The sequence below is a fragment of the Falco cherrug genome, chromosome 11, assembly GCF_023634085.1.
Source record: "Falco cherrug isolate bFalChe1 chromosome 11, bFalChe1.pri, whole genome shotgun sequence".
NCBI classification, from domain to species: domain Eukaryota; kingdom Metazoa; phylum Chordata; class Aves; order Falconiformes; family Falconidae; genus Falco; species Falco cherrug.
Genome location: NC_073707.1, coordinates 30,763,921 through 30,777,761, shown reverse-complemented (window position 1 = coordinate 30,777,761; position 13,841 = coordinate 30,763,921).

The following is a 13,841-nucleotide window of genomic DNA, read 5'->3' as shown; positions in this document are numbered from 1 at the left end:
ACTTACGTCTCAGGTCCCATAGGCTGAGTTTTCACAAGGAAACTGAGGATGTCTTGATCTTCCTGATAAATAATTAACTCTCCACCCAAGTTGCATTTCATGGGTTGTAATGAACGTTTTCTCCTGGTGCCTGCAACTCCCCAGGCAGAGATGCCATGGGTGGAGGAATGTGGCACATCCAACAGTCCCCCCAGTCTTCTGCTCTCTGCATGATTCTCATCCCAGCTCACTCTCGTGTTATTATTTTCCCATATCAGAACTTTGCTAAAACCTGTATGCCTGAAAAACAGAGGAAAAAGACCTTCAGGATGTATATTTTTATTATCCTGAAGGTAAGATTTCAAAAGCAAGGTAAAATAGGGAGAGAGGAGAATAAGATTAGTGAAAGACACAGTATTATGGACCAGCACAGAGACAGAGACTGATTATGGTTTAAAAAATTCTGTTCTTAAAAAAGTGAAGAGAAAAAAAAAAATCAAACCCTTCAATCAGAGCACTTCAGAAATATTATACAATAATTTACCCACTACCTGAAGCTCTTGTACTCCCTATGTTGTCTCTAGTCTGTAGTAAATTTTGGGTTTGATTAGAAGTCTTCCTAACATGAAAATCACTTTGTTGTTTTTTGGGGTTTTTTTTGGTTGGTTCTGAGTTTTCTTGTCAATTTTTATTTGCTGTATCTCTGCACGGTAAAGAGCTCTCTCCCCAGGGATGCTGTTTCTGGAGGGGATGCCCACACTGAGCCCCATGCAACTGTACTACCTCAAACTGCAGCGCATGGTCCAAAAGGAGGTTTCAAGGGGGCAGGAGGAGGAGGAGGAGGAGGAGCATCCTGATAAAGGCTTTAAAGAAGGGCATGATATAACAGGGCAACTGCAGGTAACAGACTATTGTAAGCCTTGGTGGATGCTGGTTAGACACTCATATAGGAACCAACAAAGGAAAAAAAATATTAGTAGTTCATAAATGTCCTTAAAAAAAACCCCAAAACCAACAACAAACAAACTCTTAAATGATTTTTTTCCAAATCTGTCTGGACAGAAAAATAAATATAATGGGTAAAGCAAAATATTTGATGTTTTTTCAAAGTGGAAAGATAGGTTTTTTTCCTTATTGTTAGTTTTCTGTCCCAAAACATCCAGAGTGTCCAAATTAACTGGTTTAGTTTTTAAAGTGCTGTGAAGGGAAGGGAGTTAACAATGACCCTTTTACATCTTTATGTGTGTGTGTATACATGTATATACATGTATGTATGTGTACTTATATATGCACAAAACCCTTATTTGTGTTTGTGGAATACATACTGCAGAGTAAGGGAAAATAACTGAGAAACCTGCAAATAAGTCAGTACAATTTGTGGTCCTTGGCTGCCATTTCTGTTCTGTTCTCACAGCAGATGGATGAACAAACGTGAGCGACTGGATTAAAAACTGAGACTGTGTTTGGACTGATGTCATTCACTTCTGTTCGCTTAGAGTAAGGAAAAGGATAAAACGGCACTGCCCTCCTTCCTCCCCTCCCCCCCCCCAAAAAAAAAAAAAAAAAACCAACCAAAAAGGCTTTGGGGATGTCTGATGGTTGAGTGTTGTGCTTATGATCAAGTTTTTCTGAATCATTAGAAATACCTATGCATATGTGTTTGGCTGTTTGCCACAGTAAGTTAGCTGCCTTTGATCACTATTGCTATGATTTCCTATAATTTCTGCCCCAGACCCTAGAGTAAAATAATATTTTGAAGCTCGTGGAGATGAGCTGGTGCACTGGAGAGGAGATGGGTTATATTAGGTATTGGTGAGTGAGCAGGTCCCCCTCTCCAAAGCACTAATCCCAACCGTGTTCTATTTGTGTGATGAGACAAATGCAACTTTGGCATCCTGGAGCTGATACGGTGATTCTCCTCTGTTTATGTTCGGAAAGCCTTGGCTGGGGTTTAGATTTTGCTTCTCCTGCACTTTGCTAAGCAAAATAGGATGCTACAGGTACAGCTCGGGTTTGTTTTCCAGTTCCTTTGAAGAAGTGATTTTTATAGTTACTTGAACATGAGTTCCAGAGGAGAAGGGGGTAGCTTGGCAATTAAACTGCAATGTTTGCACTGGTACCTGCAGCGTGGCTTCCCCGCTTCCCAGGCAGAGTGCGGAGCAAGTGGCTGTGGTGGTTCTATTTTTGGCTGTTGCTCATATCGCTGGGTGCCGAGGGTTGATGCTGCCCTGCCCTAGACCCCGAGCGTTCACCGGGAGGGCTGGGGGTGGCCAGCGTGCAACTGCTCATCCAAATTACAGTCCCTTCTGCGAAGGTTTTACAACCTCAGTTTATGAAATATTCAGCTTTTAGTGATGATAAAGCAGAACCATGTCTGTGGCTTGTCCCTTCTCTTTTAAATTATAGCCTGTCCAAATTTCCAGTCAGAAAAGAAAGATCTAGAACTGCTTCCTTCACAAAGTGATCCTTGTCTTGAAGATCCATTTTAGGCAAGTTTTATTGCTATTTAAGGAGGGTAAAATATATTTTTTTTTTCCTAAGAAGGTCTGAATATCGTTTTTTCTTACACTACCAGCACAGATAGTGGTAAATGATAGTGCAACAAAAGAGTCTAGTAAAAGGAACCCACCAAATTTACAGATGGTGGTATTACTGGTAGGGACTGGGCATCAACAGAAGTAGTCTTCAGAAGCCTCTGTGTTGTTTTATTTCTTTTTAACTGAGTCTTAAGGTGACAGTTTATCTTTTATTAATGGCAACTTGAGCTAATCCACTAATTTTCTGGAATTTAGAAAAACCAGAAAGTATTCCAAGATTAGTCATGCTACATGATATAATGTGCACACAAAGGACTATGTTTTATTCATTGGTGATATGCAAAGAGTATTTCCAAATAGAAATGTTCTTCAAGTCCTCCTACACCACCATGTCTAACAACAGTTTATACAAATGCTTTCAAGAACACCTTTTAAAAAAAAATCCAGAAATAAAAGAGAAAGCCAGCTTCTCCTTTTACACTTGCTCTATGGACATTCTTGAGATGATAATAAATTATTTATCTTGTGCCGAAGTTTAAAAAAAAAATGTAAGAAAGCTTTACTGGAAATGAGAATTTTTTTCTTTTGCCTTTATTTGCTCCTATTGTAAGTCTGAAACGCTTTATGCCTGATGCAATACGATGGAAATAATCTTCACTCTGGTATTTGTGAACTGAGCCTGGGACATGGAATGTATCGACTCAAGGTAATATGTAAAAGTAACTATGCATCCAGTGTTCACTGAAGGGAAAAAAACCCCACAACAAACCATGAAATCTTCAGTTTACTGCTAACATATCACTTGATTGGCATGCTGCTTGCTTAATTACAGGTCTGTCAGATGAAGGTGGTTTGTAAGTGAATGTGTGATGGTCTGTGTTTGCAAAAGGCAAGGAACTTTTGCAAACACTTTCCTGGTATGACCGATGTTAAGAGCTTAAGGGACACAAAATGTGGGAGGTCTGGGGGGGTGGGGTGGGGGTGGCTTTTTAGGGTGCTCCCAGACTTGCCTATATTAAATAGCTGAAACCTGTTCCTTTAGACTGTGTTTTAGGAGAAAAAAGAAAATACTTCTGAGTGAATAAATATAGCTGTGAATAAAAAGAAGCAACTGGAGTGAAATTTTCAAATGTCGAGTGCTTTGACCCTTCACCTCCCAAACTTTGCCAGCCACGAGCAAGAGAACATAAGCGGGGAGGATGCTTTTCCCACTGAAGCAACCACCAAGATCTCTAACACTGAATTTATACACAAAGTACTGTTGCAGATGTATCACCACCTGTGGCCCCTAAGTGTATCAATCTATCTTTAGGGAAAAGCAATCAAATGCAAAAGGACTAGTTTTTATAGCATATATATAGCCACTGTTTCCAGCAGTACAGGATGCAATTTAAAGGGAAAGTCCTATTATGTTCTCTGTGGTTCCTTAGCTTTACCCTTGAGTTTGTAGAAAAAAACAAAAAAGAAAAAAAAAAAAAAAGAAAAAAAACCCCAACAACCCCCACTCCCCACCCCACCCCCAAAACAATCATAAAAAGGTACGAGTGTTATTTTCTTTTTCAACATAAGCATTTCAGTATGGAAGGGTTCAGTAATTAGCTAGGGTTAGTTTTGGGAGGTGAACTGATTGCTACCTCCTACTTTATCCTCCTCAGGGAAATTTTGATGATAAAATTCAAAGGCTGACCTTGGTTTGGGTTATATAAAGAATATTGCATTCTGTTTGACCTTCACAATCTAGACTGAAAAAGATGAAAGGATTAGCTGAAATGGAACACTACGCCTAGCGTCCAAGAAGGGGAAAAAATAGCTTAAACCATGGTATCTATAAATTATACATGAGAAGCCTTGTATGCTAATGTTATAATCTTATGTCACCAGGCTTCTTGCGTTAGCTGGATGTGTAGGTGTCTTATTAGGTGAATAGTAACAGTCACTTTAAAAATAACACATGCCACTGCAATGGTCCTGGGGGGAGGAGATATACATTTTTATAATCTGAAAACCTTAACTGCATAAAATATTTGCAAAAGCATAGAGTTTTATATAAACACAAGATTTGTCAGTAAGCTGGAGTGATTTTTCCACCTGATAACCACCCCCACCCCCCACATAACAGCAGCAAACTCATATAATTCTGAATGGAACGAAGTGCACCGTGACCTCCATGCCCTCCAGTTAACGTGACCGGCTGAGGGCAAAGCTTTGTCACCGTTGCTGCTTGGCTTGTTCAGGCTCCTGCTGCCGCGGTGTCACCCTCACCTGGGGTGCCTTCCAGCATGAATTGGCACAGTCTTAAGTACTTACAGTAATTAACTCAATAGATGCTTTCCATCAAACAGCTGTCATCCCTATGAAGGGCTACTGCTATACCCCATGTGAGAAAAGACAAATAAAATTTGACCCTAAATAACCCCAAGGTCTGCAAGCAGCATCTCTGTTGGACAAATCCTGCCTTTGCCCTGCTGCCCCTTGGGCAATTGGAATCAGTTCTGACTGTCAGATTATGATTTGAAATGAACTTTTCTGGTATTGTCAAGATTGCTGATCCTAGAGATGAATATTATTTATTGACAAAAAGTTTCAGAGTAGAAAGTTTTTTGGTAGAGGATGGGAATTCTTAGAGACTTTCAACTAATATGACTTAGGAAAAAAAAAAGTTTCTGTAGACCTTCCTGTTGCTTATTACAGAAAAAGCATATTAAAACTTTTTCTCTATTGAGCTTTTTTTCTTTGTTTCAGGGTGTAATGTTGGGTAGTACATATAGTGATATCTTGTGATAATGTTATGTAGAGCCATTGCTTTCTTTAAATACTCATAAATTAAGAACTATCATGATGTCAGTGTAAAAATTGCCTTTTTTTCCCTTGAATATTTAGGTTTTGATGCTCTGCTCTCCAAACTGTCTCCCTGTCCTGAAACCTTTCACTCTTACACCAAGTGCCCATGTTTTCAGAACAGTTGATACACCTGTAAGTTAGCAGGCCAAGGTTTCTGGTTTTCTCTTTCCAGCCCCCAGCTATTTCAATCTTTTTGTTGTTTTGTTTTGGGTTTTTTTTGAAGTCTTGCTAATTCTGTTGCTGACACAGTGCCTTTGGCAAACTGCAGCACCTTAGCTGTCACTGCTGGGATTTTTATCTTGGCAGCAAAAAAACGGGCAGACTGGTATAATCTTCAGCATATTTATAGTGCTGATTTGATTTATTGTTAGCTCTGACACAGAGGTGCTGACTGTTGACATAGAACATGCCTATTGATTAAATCAGGTGGGAGAAGACACTGTTGATAATGAAAAAATAGAAGCTCCCCCAGGATGGGCCAGAGCTGCTAAGCTCACCTGCCTCCCTGGTGCTCCTTCAGAGTTTTCAAAATCTTGGAATACAAATTAACCTGTAAAAATGAGGACCCAAAAATTCTGAGTTTCACCTCAGCGTGCGAATACCCTGGACCTGGCTGCACGGTGTTTCCAGGGCATGTGTCCAGGCTGCATGTATGATTTCTGTGCATTTTAATTTTAAGGGCATTTCAATGTATTTTCCAGGTTTTGTCATACGCCGTGCTGGCATGGCCTGTGACAGTGTGCTGAGAGCCACTTCTATTTCTGGATGTGGTAATTCAATAATGTTTTAAAGCAACATAAAAAGGGGGCTGGCCTGCTCTTAATTGACCACCGAGATGGCTGTTCATCGTGAGTGTGAATAATCTCATTTGTCAGGAAGCCTAAAAGGTTCAGTTCTTGGGCAGGTTAAACTTTTAGAAAAATTTCAGACTGAAACGTGCCTTTTATTTGGAAACATATTTATTCTCGGTGGCATAACCTGATGCGTACTGTCTCCCAGCTTGACGTGCATGTATAAGCTGCACTCTCCTGTGCTGACTCTAACTGATGTTCAGGATTGCTCAGGGGGCTCTGAGTGATGAATGCTCTCAGTACAATTATTTTTTCCTGTTTAATAAAGGACCAGTACTTAACTGTTTGGTCCTTGAACTTGAGTTAGTCCTTAACACAAAAATGGACTAGACACAGTAAAAAAAACAAACCAACAAAAAAAACATTTTAGACCCTAACAATAAAAGCATAAAAAGGAAATAAATATATATTATTGTCAATCTTTTTATATTGCATATTGATAAGTAGGTTGAATACATTAAGAGACACAAAATTACATTGTATCCCCTTCCCATTGCTCTGACAAATGTTCCAGGACCAACTTGTGCAGGTGAATTCCCAGTGGCTGAGAGACACCCACTTGTACCCTGTACTAAGGTGTCCTTAGGAAGGCACCGCTCTTAGCGGGGGGATGAGTTTACTAAAGTGGACTAAAACATCACATGAGCAGAGAACTGTGTGACCCGTTTACTGCATTAACCACCGGCAGCAACTGAGGCTATGTCTAGCATGAACTTGGAAATGAAAATAGCTCAAATCCCATGGAATTTGTACCGGGCAAAACTCTCGTTTAGAGGTTTTGAGACCAGCTTGCTTAAAACCTTGCTTGTTCTACATCTTCCTACTTTTTATATGAAGATAATAAGAGCGTGTGACACCATCTCCTCACATTGCCACGCTTCCCAAACTCTCTGCATAAATATGTTAAAAAATGTTTCATTTTCTTAAAATATGGAAAGCTAGAAATAATAATATTTGCTCTTATGAGATGTCTTGCAGAGTTAAATTGAAAGTGCCTGTAGGAGCAGTTAACTCATTAATCAAACAGAGTCTAGATGGTGTTTTTTTAATATTTCCTGAGTTTTTGGGGTTTTTTTTTTGTGGACAACTTGGAGACTTCAACTGATAATTCATATTATAGTCATAAAGGTAGTTCATTCTGCAGGAGGGAAAGTTAATGCACAGAGATAAAAATTGTTATGGTTAACGTATTTAGTAAGTCAGTTCAGACACCTGAATTTTTAGTCTGTTTTCTTTAAAACTAGTCTGGACTCTTTAATGCTGGTCTGTATTACTAGGAAAATCTATGATAATGTGTATTAAATTTAACTGCAGTGTTTCCATAGAGATGGTGTTTAGCATAAAAATAGCTGAAACATTTTGACATTGATTCTGAGACTATAGTTCATAACATCTTATTTTAATACTATTACTATCCCTCAGCAATACTAAAGTATAGAAATAAATCCTTCGTTTCAAAAGGACAACTTGCGGAATGAAATATGTGAAGATAACAAAATTTGTCTCTACTTCAAAACAACCAAAGACAAATTTTCTGCAAATTATAATATGTAACTTGTCCTTGATGTAACAAGCTAAAAGGAATACTGTAAGGTAAATTTCTACAAATGTTTTAGATGCTCATAGGCCTGTAGGACAGGGCAAGGGAAGAGAAAATGTTGGTCAATATAGATGTTTGAATTTTGTGGAAGAAGTCAGAAGCATTGATTTTGGTTAGCCTACTTTATTGGCAATGACTGCAGGAATATTTTCAGAATAGCTTCAAGTGTTTCTAGAGGTGAAACAAAATTATCTCCCTGAACAGTCTACTGAACAGCCAATGTGAACACAGATTTTTTTGGGTTTCATCCTAGAAAAGGAGCCAAATCTGATGAACATGGTGAAAGTGAAGATTCAGTGATTATAATATCATTGCACAGGAAATTTAGTTTGGGTTATTTGCACTGCATGCTAGATTTTAGCAAGGTAGGATTGGAATAGCAAGCTGAAGGAAATTCGGAGAGTAAAAATTACAAGATAAAGAGGATCTGTACTTCAGTGGGGGAAGAAACGAAGCTGGTGGCATGGTGATGCCATTGAATGCTGAGAGCTGGGCTGTGGTCTGAGCGAGCCGTTGCATGCCTGGAGTTTGGGTTGAGCTCAGTGGGTGGAAAGTCGTCCTCAGCTGTGAGGCAGCAGCCTGCACTGCTCAAACACTCAAGAGGGTTGGGCAGGACTGGATCATCCTGGTAACTCAGGGTGCAGCATGGTCTTGAACAACCTTGAATGCCTTTGTTGAGGGTGATACCCGCTGTGTCTGGGGAGGTTCTTCTAGCCTTCTCTTTCAATGGCAGCATACGGTTTTGGACGGTTGGTTCTGGTCTGTAGGCAGTTGCTGGTGCATTTGAGAGTAATTTAAACCCATTGAACTGAGATCAAATAAAGAACAGAAAACCTCACTGATGATGGAAGAGGAAACAGTTGGTCACACGTGCGGATGGTCAATCTGAGTTTACATATCCACTTGTGTTCAGGAAAAGAAATGGAGAAACTCTGAATTACTGAAACACTTTACTGTAAACTTTACCTAGAATCCATCATTTGTATGCATCTGGAAAACCCGGGTGAAACTTAACAATACATACTTGCTTGTACTTTGCATACGATCAACCAGTTTCATACAGGTGCAAATCTGGAGGGAAATCGTTTATACCGGATTTAGGATCGCTACAGTAGGATGCATCTCCAGTTGACTGTAGCATAGAGCTGTTTAATTTGCTTGCATTAAATACCATATGTTCTCTCTTTGTGCCAAACACTATACCAAACATTTGCATGCTGTTGTCAGTAATATTTCCTTTAGGAGTAATGCCATGTCATTTAAAAACCCACTCTTTAAAGCTCTGCTCTGTTTCTGCAAAATGTATTGCTCACAGACAATTTTAGTCTAGGAGCAACATGACACTTCTTCCTTTTGGGTGCAAAAGCGCTTCCACAATTCAGGCTGTCAAAAATAGTATGTAGGTAGGTCGGCAACGTACCGCTGCTACTTATACTTAGCAATGTGGGGTTTTTGCTTGTTTGTTTTGTTTTTTTCTTTTTATGCCATTGTATTCAAAACAAAAGCTTTTCCGGGGAAGTGAATACACTTTCTTTTTAATTATATATACTAATGCGATCTAATATCCTGCTGAGCACAAATACCCCCAAAACTTAACATTAAATTGTTTTGGCTTCAGGAAATGAAGATAATCAAGTGATTAGTGAACTATGTGACTAATTAGAACATTTGACTTTCATTCCCAATGAATACCCATGACTGGTGAATCTCTGCATACATGAAATGAATGCAGCTATATCCAAGTAACTCATAAATGAGGTGCTAAAAATGCTTTGGGATCCTTTCTTAAAAACATTTCAGAATTGCAGAGTGGCGCTGGCTGCAGCGGGATGTGGGGCTGGAAATCCTGATCTGCCAGGAGCTGAGCCCTGCTGCTGCGCTCGGGTAGGGAGGGCTGGGTGCACCGCGCAGGGGGCAGGACAACAGTTACAAAGACTATGTCATAAACTTTCTGGGTTCGGAAAATCTAGCCATACATTACCTATCCTAAGTTGCAGCGATACTGATGTCTATTCTGAGACGCTCGTCATCCAAGGGCTCCACTTGCTGCTTGCTCACCTTGTCCGTCCCAGCTCTGCTTCGGTGGTGACCTTGCTGCATGGCTGGGGCCTCACAGGTGACATCCAGCATTAAAATAGAAGGTGTGTATATATATGTGTATATATATGATACATTCTCTAAACTACTCCTGGGGAAAAAAAAATATTGAAACTTCTAGGTGTGCGTTTACAAAAAGAGCTGAAATACTTATTTGACTGTGTATAGTTATCTGTAAAGTGCTGTTATTTCTTACTAAAAAATGATGAAGTAAACTTAAAGTAGATGTTTCAGACAATTTTGAATTCTAGTTTACATGTTTGGGGCTTTTGTTTTCTCCCTGGTGTTGCTTATTTCCGTGGCTCTGACGTGTGCTGCTCATGGAGCCTCTTAGAGATCTTTACTGAGAACTCAGCAAAGATTATACCAATATCTCATTATTTCTACTTCTGAGTCTCCAGATAATCACAGGGAACTTATTTGGGTACTAATGTGGAAGTTGTTAAGTGCTGTGCACAACTTCCACTGAAAATCAGCACTAATTAAAATATAATTATTTTAAATTGTCATGATACTTTAGAAACAATATTAGAAACACGGAAGGGGAAACTGAATTAATTGATTTCAAATGAGATCCTTGTGACGTCCAGGCAATTTTGATAATTTTAAATGTAATTCTCCTGAAAGAGGGTAGAGGGGCAGAGGTCAGGTAGTGTCTGAAGCAAATTAACGATATGATCCAGTCGCCTTGCACAGCACTGCTGGGATCCGCGCTAACTAATTGCTGTGGCTTGTCCTTATTGTAGCAGAGACCGCGATCTACCGGGCCATGGCGTGCAGCCTGCTTGTCACCAGGTCTGCCATGAGGAACCAGGGAGCAAGAGGTGCTATAAAACACCAAGGGTAAGGGGTAAAACAGCACCGGTGTGCGCAGCGAGCACTGCGTTTGCTGCTGCAGGAGGCCGCGGAAGCTCGTTGCTCTGGCCCGTTCAGAAGGGGGTTGCACAAAGGGGTCCACAGCCAGACCCTGGCAGGCAGGAATGTCCCCTTGGCTTGTAGTGACCCTGTTCCCAGCCACTGAAAAACTGGGAGGCATTACCCCTCCCCGCGCTTTGCTAAAGTCACAAAGGAAGCGATTTCTGAAACCATGTTAAAGGCTTTAATATTAAAATCTATTTAATTACTAATATTGCTTGTCTTAATTCCATTTCTTTTATATATAAAAATATATTTATTTCCTTCTTAAAAAAAAAAGGTTGCAAAACCTGTACTCGTACCCGATGGTAGCTGGAAATAAAATGCAAAAAAAGCCTCTTGGCACCGGTGTCTGTAAAGGCCTGCCCTGCCTTGTGCCATGGAAGATTGATTTAAAAGCATCTACTGTTGTAGTCTTTTTCTCTTAAAATCCCTGTAAAAGCAATAATAACAAATTAAAACAGCTGTGAAGTGAAGCTTAAGGAACTCCTAAATTTTAAAAATTTTAAATTAAAGTTGTGGTACTGGGGAAAAAAAAACCCCAAACAAACAAACTTGGAGGGGAGAGGATATGGAGACAGGCGATATTTATTTTGCTAAAAGGAGTGCTCTGGCTAGGGGGAATGATGCTTAGAAGGTTAATATACAGGTAATGTAAGATTAAATACATTTTCCTAGTGGTGGAAAGACTGAGCAAAGAAATGGGAAAACAAATTTCTGAGATTTGTTGCTTAAATGATTAATAAGTCTTGGGTCAAGTTTTGCACAAGATCTAGGACTAGGTGGAAACAGGTTCATGAATATTTTGCTTTGTAGTGGAAATGTGTGTGTTACGTGCAGTTGTAACTGCTGGAATTGTTGCTAGCAATTTACTTGCCCTATTATCAGTGAAAAGATTTCAGTTTAAAACAAATCGGATCAGCTACTTGTTCTTGCTAAAAAATTTTTGAAATACATTTCTCTTTTACATTTTGTTTTGGTCATATTATTTAAGACAAATGTCAGAAAGAAAAAACCTGTAAATACTAATCTACAGTGTGTTTCTTTTTAATTTTACTTAGAAATAGTGCTAATAACTTCCGATTTTCTGTGTTAAATTTTAGATTGAAGCAATAACGTACAGTACAAAGTGTGGGCACCTTAGGGTGAGGAGTTTTTAGGAAAGGCTCTGAAAAAAAGGAAGGTAAAGCTGAAATCACTAGTTAACTATACTTTTTATTATTATTGTATAAATGCAAGAGCTGACATTACCATGCTCAGTGGCAGGGGAGAGGCTGCGTGTCTTCCGTTTTTCAGCAAACGTGGTGTGTGCTAATTTCTAGTGGTCCTTGATTATCCATCGTGGCAAGAAAGTCATTGTGAAAAGTCCAGTTGTGGCAAGAGTAAATGCAGCAGGGCCTGAGCTGCTGGGGCTGCAGCTTGCTTTTCCAAAGTTTTTTTCTTGCAAAGAAAGCAAGTCCATCAGTAAAGGATCAAGGAAACTTATTTTCGAAGTTTTACTATTAATCTTGAAAATTGTAATGTAATCTTGAACTATTTTCAGCAGAGCAATAAGAAGCAATCTCAGTGCCTAGTAATGCACAGATTTTTTTTTTGTTGTTGTTTTTATTTTTCTATTTTTTGTTTACAGTCCTACAGTTTCAGACATCCAGAGCTCTTTGAGATAATGGAGAGGCAACCCTGCAGATACGGTGACAGAAACGGCAATTACTATAACACCAGGGCTTAGATGTCTGCATCAATCACATCACACTCAGGCATCGAGATCTGCAGATTTTTAAAAGCTGCCCCAGAGTAGGGAATCTCTGCGAATGAAAGGGTTAGCTGGTACACCCTGGGTAGGACCATAACCTTCCAACTTCTTCACAAGGTGACAGATTTTGTGTTAGTGGAATTGAGGAAAAAAAACCTGGCCAGCAGAATATAGAGCAAATTGTGTATGATGTGATGGGAGAAAGACATGAGCTTTCATTGGAAGAAATAAATGAAAATTCAGAGAACATTTCTCAGGCTGGAACAGAAAACTCTCTCATGAGACTCCAAAGGTAGTTCTAAGAAGTTCACCTAGGCAAAATTGTTTTACTAAAAATGGGGGGGATGGGGTGATGGTGGTGTAGAAATTAATGTGACCATTATCCATAAGTTTTCTGGCTGCCCGAGGTGACACACACAGGACAGACAAAAATAAATTTATATTTTAATTCATATAGGGGAATTGTTGCTAAGCACATTTTGTTTGTAAACCTGATTTTGGAATGTTGCTTGGGAAGCAGGCAGCTCTTGCCTGTTTAGTCCGAACACCTTTGGAGAGTTGTGCATTCCAGGAGAGGAATAATAATAAAACCACATGGTCTTTAATCTTTACTAACAAATTTTTATTGCTTATTTTTAAAGTGGCAGTCAGAAATGATGAATCTCACAAGCTCAGTGATACCATTAAAAGTAGAGACAGCAACATTCTTAATTCGTTTATGGATTCAGCTACTCGTTTCCAGGTGGATTTCAGGAAGCATCTTTGTTCTGGGTGAACTTAACTTGGATTCTCTGTTTTCTCTTATGGCCCACAGAGGAATAAGCGCACGGGAAAGGCTGGAGATGGAGATGGCTAGGCATCTCGGGGAACTGCAGTTCTGTTGTAAAAATGTGCTGGCTTTGTACTTTCAGGGGGAGTCAGGAGTTGTAACTGAGCTTGGCAGGGGATGATACCCAAAGCTGGGATGTATCAATCCTTCTGTCTATATCCGCTCAATAATTTTAGCCTAGAAGCTTTGAGGGGTAAACCCCCCCAAAATTATAGAATCATTTAAGTTGGAAAAGACCTTTAAGATAGACAGTTTCCTTCTGATAACAATGTGTAATTTGTGTTGATTTGCAGTTGCTGCCTCAGTACTTCATCTGACAAGCTCAGCCTTTGCTGTGGCGGAGGGTTCATCTCGGAAACCCAGGTACGTCCATATGCTTACGTGTGAACCTGACATGCTGCGATGGTCCTGCTCTTAACTTTACCTTTGGGTAATGGAA